Raw genomic sequence first — 6,411 nt, forward strand, 5'->3', positions numbered from 1 at the left:
GTTGACTTCAAGGAAGGAGACCGAGTCTGGCTTTACAACCCGCAGAGGAAGAAAGGACAGTCTCCGAAGTTACAGAGCCCCTGGGAAGGCCCTTACACTGTGCTAGAACGCCTCTCCGACGTGACTTACCGAATCCGGAGAACGGAAAAGACCAAGCCGAAAGTTGTCCACGTCAACCGCCTATGGAGGTAGCTACCACGGTCCGGGAAACTACACCTGGAACAACTACAGACACCCAGCAGCCGACGAAAACGCAAGGGACGTCCAGGACCGAGAGGAGGTCGACGACGACGTAGGCCTCCTGGCCCTTTCAGCCGAGGGAGATAACCTCCCGGCTTCGGCAGATGTTCCAGGGACACCCCAAGAAGCGGACGACGACGAGGCGCACCAATAGACAGACGCGCAGGAGGCAACGAACAGAAGACAGAGACAACGCAGGCGTCCACAGCGATACGACGATTATTATGTTTTTGATTAATTCTCTTATGTTTGTACATAGTTAAGTGTGTGATCGGGACGATCACAATTAAGAGGGGGGGATAGTGTTGTGCTGGAAGCTTCCCCCGGCGACCATAGGCCTCTAGAAGGCTCCCGGAGAAACGAGCAAAGGGGCGGGGAGCAAGGCGAGCCGTCCGCGCCCCACGGGGCGCGGCCAGGCGCCAGGCGGGAAGTGTTGCCAACTCGCATATATTTTTGCTACATGTTCTTGTATGATCTGAAATATACTGTAATATTCTAGACTGTACTGTTCTGGATATATATAGGAGAAGAGGGCGAGAGAGGGCCAGTCCCAGTCATAGTAAGCTAGTGGTAAGTGAAGAGTCAGAGTGAAGTGTACTACTAAGGAAGAATATTAAACTACATAAGCTGTGCAAAGTGTTTACATATCTCCCTCCCACGGAGTCTCCTGACGGCGACACGGAACCCAAGTAACACGTCCGGCATAACAATACTGTTACGAATGTGCTGTATGTGAATGATTGTATGTGTAATGTGATGAACTTGTAGCATGATGCAATGTTACCTCAGCATGGTGCAACTCTACTTGTTGGGACAAGAGAGACAGGAGGGGGCCCGGGGCCGCCGGGCCGCCGGGCAGGAAGTGCTGAGTCGGCAGAGTGGAGAGTGGCGAGCGAGAGGCGCTGAGGGAAGTTGAGAAGACGCGTGTCTGGGCTGAGAGTGTTGAGCTGCTCCGCTCGCGAGCTGTGTGCATCCGGTGTGCGTGTCTGCCGTGCCCCTGTACTGTGCCTGATTAACTGTTCTGTGCCCTTGAAAGTTGCTGTACTCTGTACTGTGTGAGGAACCTGTCATTAAACTAGAACTTAGTGTTGAACGTGTATCCTTTGTGCCCTGCCTCGTCCCCTCCTCCCCTCGGTGTTCGATGTGGGCCGCTGTGAGTGACTGGTGCCCGTGTGGCTGTTCTGGGGATCACGCCACCTGCCGGCCCGTGTATGGTGTGTGGTAGGGGGGGTGGCGTAACACTTGGTGTCAAAGGAGTGGGGATAAGTGAACAGTGAAGCGCGCCGAGTGTCATGGCGTCCCCCAATGGTCGCCGTGAGGGTGAGGAGACGGGCAAGGCCGAGGCTGACCCGGGTGAGGTGAAGCCGGGCCAGATGGAATTGTTCGCTGCCATGCTGGCCAGTATGAGGCAGGATTTGGATCAGAGGGCAGACGAGAGGGCACGCGAGCAGGCTCAGAGGGCAGAAGAGAGGGCAGACGAGAGGGCACGCGAGCAGGCTCAGAGGGCAGAAGAGAGGGCAGACGAGCAGGCCCGCCGTCTTGCCGAGGTCCTCCAGAGCTGTTTCTCGTCGCTGAAGGTGGAAACCCAGCATTACACCGACCAGGGCTGCGACAGCGCGAGGAGTGAACGGCTGGAGGAGGTGCGGACCCAGGAAGGCGAGGTCCGAGGCCTGAGGGAGGCGGAGAGGCAGCTGCGAGAGGTGGCACCGTCGCACGCGGAGGAAGAAGGCTCCGTTCAGGCAGGAAGCGCCGGGGCGGCGGTCCTGCAGGGGCCTATCTGGGGCCCCTGGCAAGGACTCCTGGAGCCTGGTAGCGTCGTGGCGGAACCAGTAGCTGCCGCAGGAGGTTGGGGAGCCCCCGCCTCGTTGCCTCCCTCACCCCCTTCCTCTCCTCCATGCCAGCCAGCTCACAGGTCACGTAGTCCGCTCTCTCTCCCATGGCAGCAGCGAGAGGGGGCAACGTGGTGCGGGGAGGAACAAGAGGCGTCACGTGTGCTGGCGGCGGGTGCACGGGTGGCGGACTGGCGGGGCTCCGCGTGGGGTCCCTGGCAAGGGCCCCTGAAGCCCGGTGGCGTCGTGGCGGAGCCGGTGGAGGCTGCAGGAGGCTGGGGAGCCGTCGGAGCCGCTCCCTTGGGTCCAGCTGGTGCTGGAGTCGGACCCATTAACCCTGCCTCGTTGCCTCTCTCACCGCCTCCCTCTCCGCCATGCCGGCCGGCTTGCCGCCCACGTGGTCCGCCCGCTCCTCTCTGCGGCCCCTCGGCCTCCCCGCGCTCAGGGAGGCTTAAGCCAGCGGGGCACGACGGGAAGTTGGCGTGGAAGGCCCAGTTCAAGATGCCAGCTGCTGCCCAGGGCTGGGGCGAGGATGAGAAGGCGCTGCTGCTGACGACAGCGCTACGGGGCTCAGTGGACGGGCCCGGCCGCTTGGTGGGGAGCGCCGAGAGGACCTTGGGGCGGCCTGACATGCCGGCCGCTACACGACTCCAGGACGCTCCACAGAGGCTGTGTGGCGTTACAGGGCACTGCGTGCAGTCTGAGGGCCCAGTGGAGGCTCGTATCGGCGTAGGCAGCGCTGTGGAGCGCCGGCCGATGGACGTCGCCGATCGAGACGAGCCGTGCGTGCTGGGCCTCGACTACCTGCCGCAGGGCGAGGCCTGTGCCGACCTTGGACGGGAGCTGGAGAGGCTGCGCGGACAGGCGCCTTTGCTCCCGAAGGTCGGCTGTGCAGAGGTAGTCGCGGCGGAGCGACTGCACCTTGCCCCGGGGACGGAGGCCAGGGTCCTGTGTTGCCGGTCGGACGCGATGCCAGCGGAAGGCACGGTGGAGTCCACGGAGGGCCTGCAGCTGCCTGATGGTGTGGCAGCCGGACGGAGTCTCGAAGGAGCGGGGGAGGAGTCAGTCACGGTGCTGGTGGCTAACTCCTCCGACGAGGCTCGGAAAGTACCCGCTGGTGCCAAGCTGGGCACCTGTGAAGAGGTGGAGCAACAAGAGGAGGCGTCGGGGAGTGCGGGGTCGGCCGCTGTGAGGCCGCTGCCCGACTTCCTGGAGGATTCGGCGCACCGGAGCGCCGCTCACCTGACGGAGGCGCAGACGAAGGTGCGCCACACCCTGGCTCGGTGCGCGGACGTGTTCAGCGGGGGTGGATTGGACCTGCTGGGCTGCACGGGGTTGGTGAAGCACAACATCAACACGGGAAATAGTGTGCCCACCAGGAGCCCGCCCCGACGTGTCGTGCCGGTCAGGCGGGAGGAACTGCAGCGCGCCGTCAACGAGCTGGCGGCGCAGGGGGTGATGGAGCGGACAGACAGTCCGTGGCCGTCAGCAGTCGTTCTGGGTATGAAGAAGAACGGCACGCAGCACTTCTGTGCGGACTGCCGGGCGCTGAGGGACGAGACTGGCGAGGACTCTCACCCCCTGCCGTGGACCGACGACGCGTTGACGAGGGCCTTGGAGTTCGGGGCATTGACGACGACCAGCGGCCTAGCGGCTGCCGCCCCGCCCTGCCATGACCTCCGGGGCCGGATGGCGAAGGTGAAGATGAAGGCAGCGTCGATGAAGGCGAGCCCGGAGGGCTTCCGTGGCTCGTGCGGGGGCTGTGGCAAGAGGGGGCATAGGTGCAGTCGGTGCCTGGGGGAGCGAAGGACGCGTTCCCTCGACCGGCTGAGCCCCGACGCCCCCCAGCCGCGCCGTAAGGACTGTGGCCAGTCAGGCCACCGCTTGAGTGCCTGTCCCAGGTCCAGGGACGCGGCGCGGGCGGGAAGCGCGGACGGGCTGGAGAAGGGAGTCGACTTCCAGCCGTCTCCCGCCCTCGGGCCCCGCCTTGAGTAAGCTGCCGCCGCCCGACCAGCGTGTTGCCAGTGGGAGGCTTAGCGGTTGTAACCACGACGCGTGACAGTGGACACCGGGGGCTGAGGAGCGCTCGGCGCGGCCTGACCCGGGGTAGTGTGTGCTGCTGGAGGGGCCAGTGGAGGCTCGTATCGGCGTAGGCAGCGCTGTGGAGCGCCGGCCGATGGACGTCGCCGATCGAGACGAGCCGTGCTTGCTGGGCCTCGACTACCTGACGCAGGCCAGTAAGGCTCGTGGTGGCCTCGGACGGGAGCTGGAGAGGGTGACCGGAATGGTGCCCTTTGCTTCCAGGAGGTTTTCGAGCATGGCTGCGTGGGGAGGTAGTCACGGCTGGGCGAGGGCACCCTGCCCCGAGGGTGGAGGCCAGGAGCCGGTGTCGACTGTCCCGAGCGTCACGTGGAGTGGATGGCGTGGAAGAGCCCACTGAGGACTGACGGCTGGTCGACGGCGTGGCTGACAGGCGGAGCCCCTTGGGGGCGCGAGAAGAGACTGTGGAGGACGTGGTGGAGGACAGACTGATTTATGTGTATTGCATGTATTTTTCTGTGTTCAATGTTCGGCCGGGAGCTCAGGCTACTGGTGGATTTGGCCACGGGGCGGCCTCCCGACGTGAGCTTGCTCTGGCTTCGCAGCGGCACTGTAGGAAAGCCTGGCTGAGGTGCACCGACGCGTACGGGGCAAGCTCAAGGTGGCAGGCCAGGCCATGAAGGAGACATACGACCGGCGCAAGAGGGACGTGAGCCCCAGCTGCAGCGAAGGGGACGTGTCAGAGGTCGACCAAGGGGCGAACGAGAACATGGGCGGTGCGGGCGAAGCGGCAGATGTCAGTGACGACCCCGAGCAAGTACTTGGGGCCGACGACGCTGCTCTGGGTGCCACCGCCTGCCTGCCGCCGCCCGCATCCCAGCGGCGCCCTCGGCGAGAGAGGCGTCGGCCGGGATGGTTAAGAGACTTTAGTGATGTCCCAGGGGACTGATTAGTTTGATTAATTTCATGTTTTGTTTGTTGAATGTTGGGGCAGCCGGGTCGACTGCCTTCTGAAGGGGGAGATAGTGTTACGAATGTGCTGTATGTGAATGATTGTATGTGTAATGTGATGAACTTGTAGCATGATGCAATGTTACCTCAGCATGGTGCAACTCTACTTGTTGGGACAAGAGAGACAGGAGGGGGCCCGGGGCCGCCGGGCCGCCGGGCAGGAAGTGCTGAGTCGGCAGAGTGGAGAGTGGCGAGCGAGAGGCGCTGAGGGAAGTTGAGAAGACGCGTGTCTGGGCTGAGAGTGTTGAGCTGCTCCGCTCGCGAGCTGTGTGCATCCGGTGTGCGTGTCTGCCGTGCCCCTGTACTGTGCCTGATTAACTGTTCTGTGCCCTTGAAAGTTGCTGTACTCTGTACTGTGTGAGGAACCTGTCATTAAACTAGAACTTAGTGTTGAACGTGTATCCTTTGTGCCCTGCCTCGTCCCCTCCTCCCCTCGGTGTTCGATGTGGGCCGCTGTGAGTGACTGGTGCCCGTGTGGCTGTTCTGGGCAGAGCTGGGACTACCGATTGACATTTGGGATCGGTACTACCGGCGGTAGATTACTGCTACCGATACCGATCATTCGGTATTTTGAAGAAACTACCGAATACCGCTACCGATCGCATGATTGGCAGTCAATCGGTATCGGTAGATTGAAAAAGCGAGCGCGGGACTTTTTTGTTAAGACTTAAGAGAAGACGACCCCGGCAAAATGAAACGGACAAGTTTCAACACGTTCGAGCGCATCTATGGGAAGCAGTTAGCAGGAAATTCCAGGTATTACTTTGACGTCATCACGCTTAGCCAATCACCGGCCGTTCTGGGCGTTCTCAGCCAATCAGAGGCAGCCACGACCTAGCAGATTCTCGCTCCCGCCAAAAGTTTTGGCGGGAGCCCCACTCTTGTTTGGCCTGCCGACGCAAGTAGCCTACACCTACGCTCTAGCTCCTACGCTCTCGACAACGTGCTCAGCCTCATCGCCTAGTGTTTTAAGTGGCAGTGTTTTTAAGTCCACCCGCCGCGGCAGCAGCACTTAATCGTTTTGTGCTTTTAACTTTTCAAGTGATTTTCCTTTTTTAAACTTTATTTTACATTAAAAAAGTTTTGATCAAGTCAGTGAACTATTTAATCATATTGTTACGAACCAGAGGTTAGGATATGCTGTGTGTTCTATTCTTAAGTTAACCGAAATAAGAGAGAAATAACTTAAAAAGTGTGTTATGGGCCTTTAAAAGCATTTTTTTATTATATAATTATAGAGTTTTTTAATCTACCGATACCGAATCTATACCGATCGGTAGATTTCTGAAAA

The 6,411-nt window shown here is 60.6% G+C and overlaps 1 long non-coding RNA gene across 1 annotated transcript; it reads left to right on the forward strand.

Moving 5' to 3' along the window:
• The first annotated feature begins 951 nt into the window (after nt 1–951).
• Nucleotides 952–5,515, forward strand: LOC126986063 (uncharacterized). Its single transcript, XR_007739256.1, has 2 exons — nt 952–1,151; nt 5,335–5,515. It is a non-coding gene; the product is annotated as an uncharacterized LOC126986063 (long non-coding RNA).
• The last annotated feature ends 896 nt before the right edge of the window (nt 5,516–6,411 follow it).

Source organism: Eriocheir sinensis, chromosome 61 (assembly GCF_024679095.1).
Source record: "Eriocheir sinensis breed Jianghai 21 chromosome 61, ASM2467909v1, whole genome shotgun sequence".
Taxonomy (NCBI): domain Eukaryota; kingdom Metazoa; phylum Arthropoda; class Malacostraca; order Decapoda; family Varunidae; genus Eriocheir; species Eriocheir sinensis.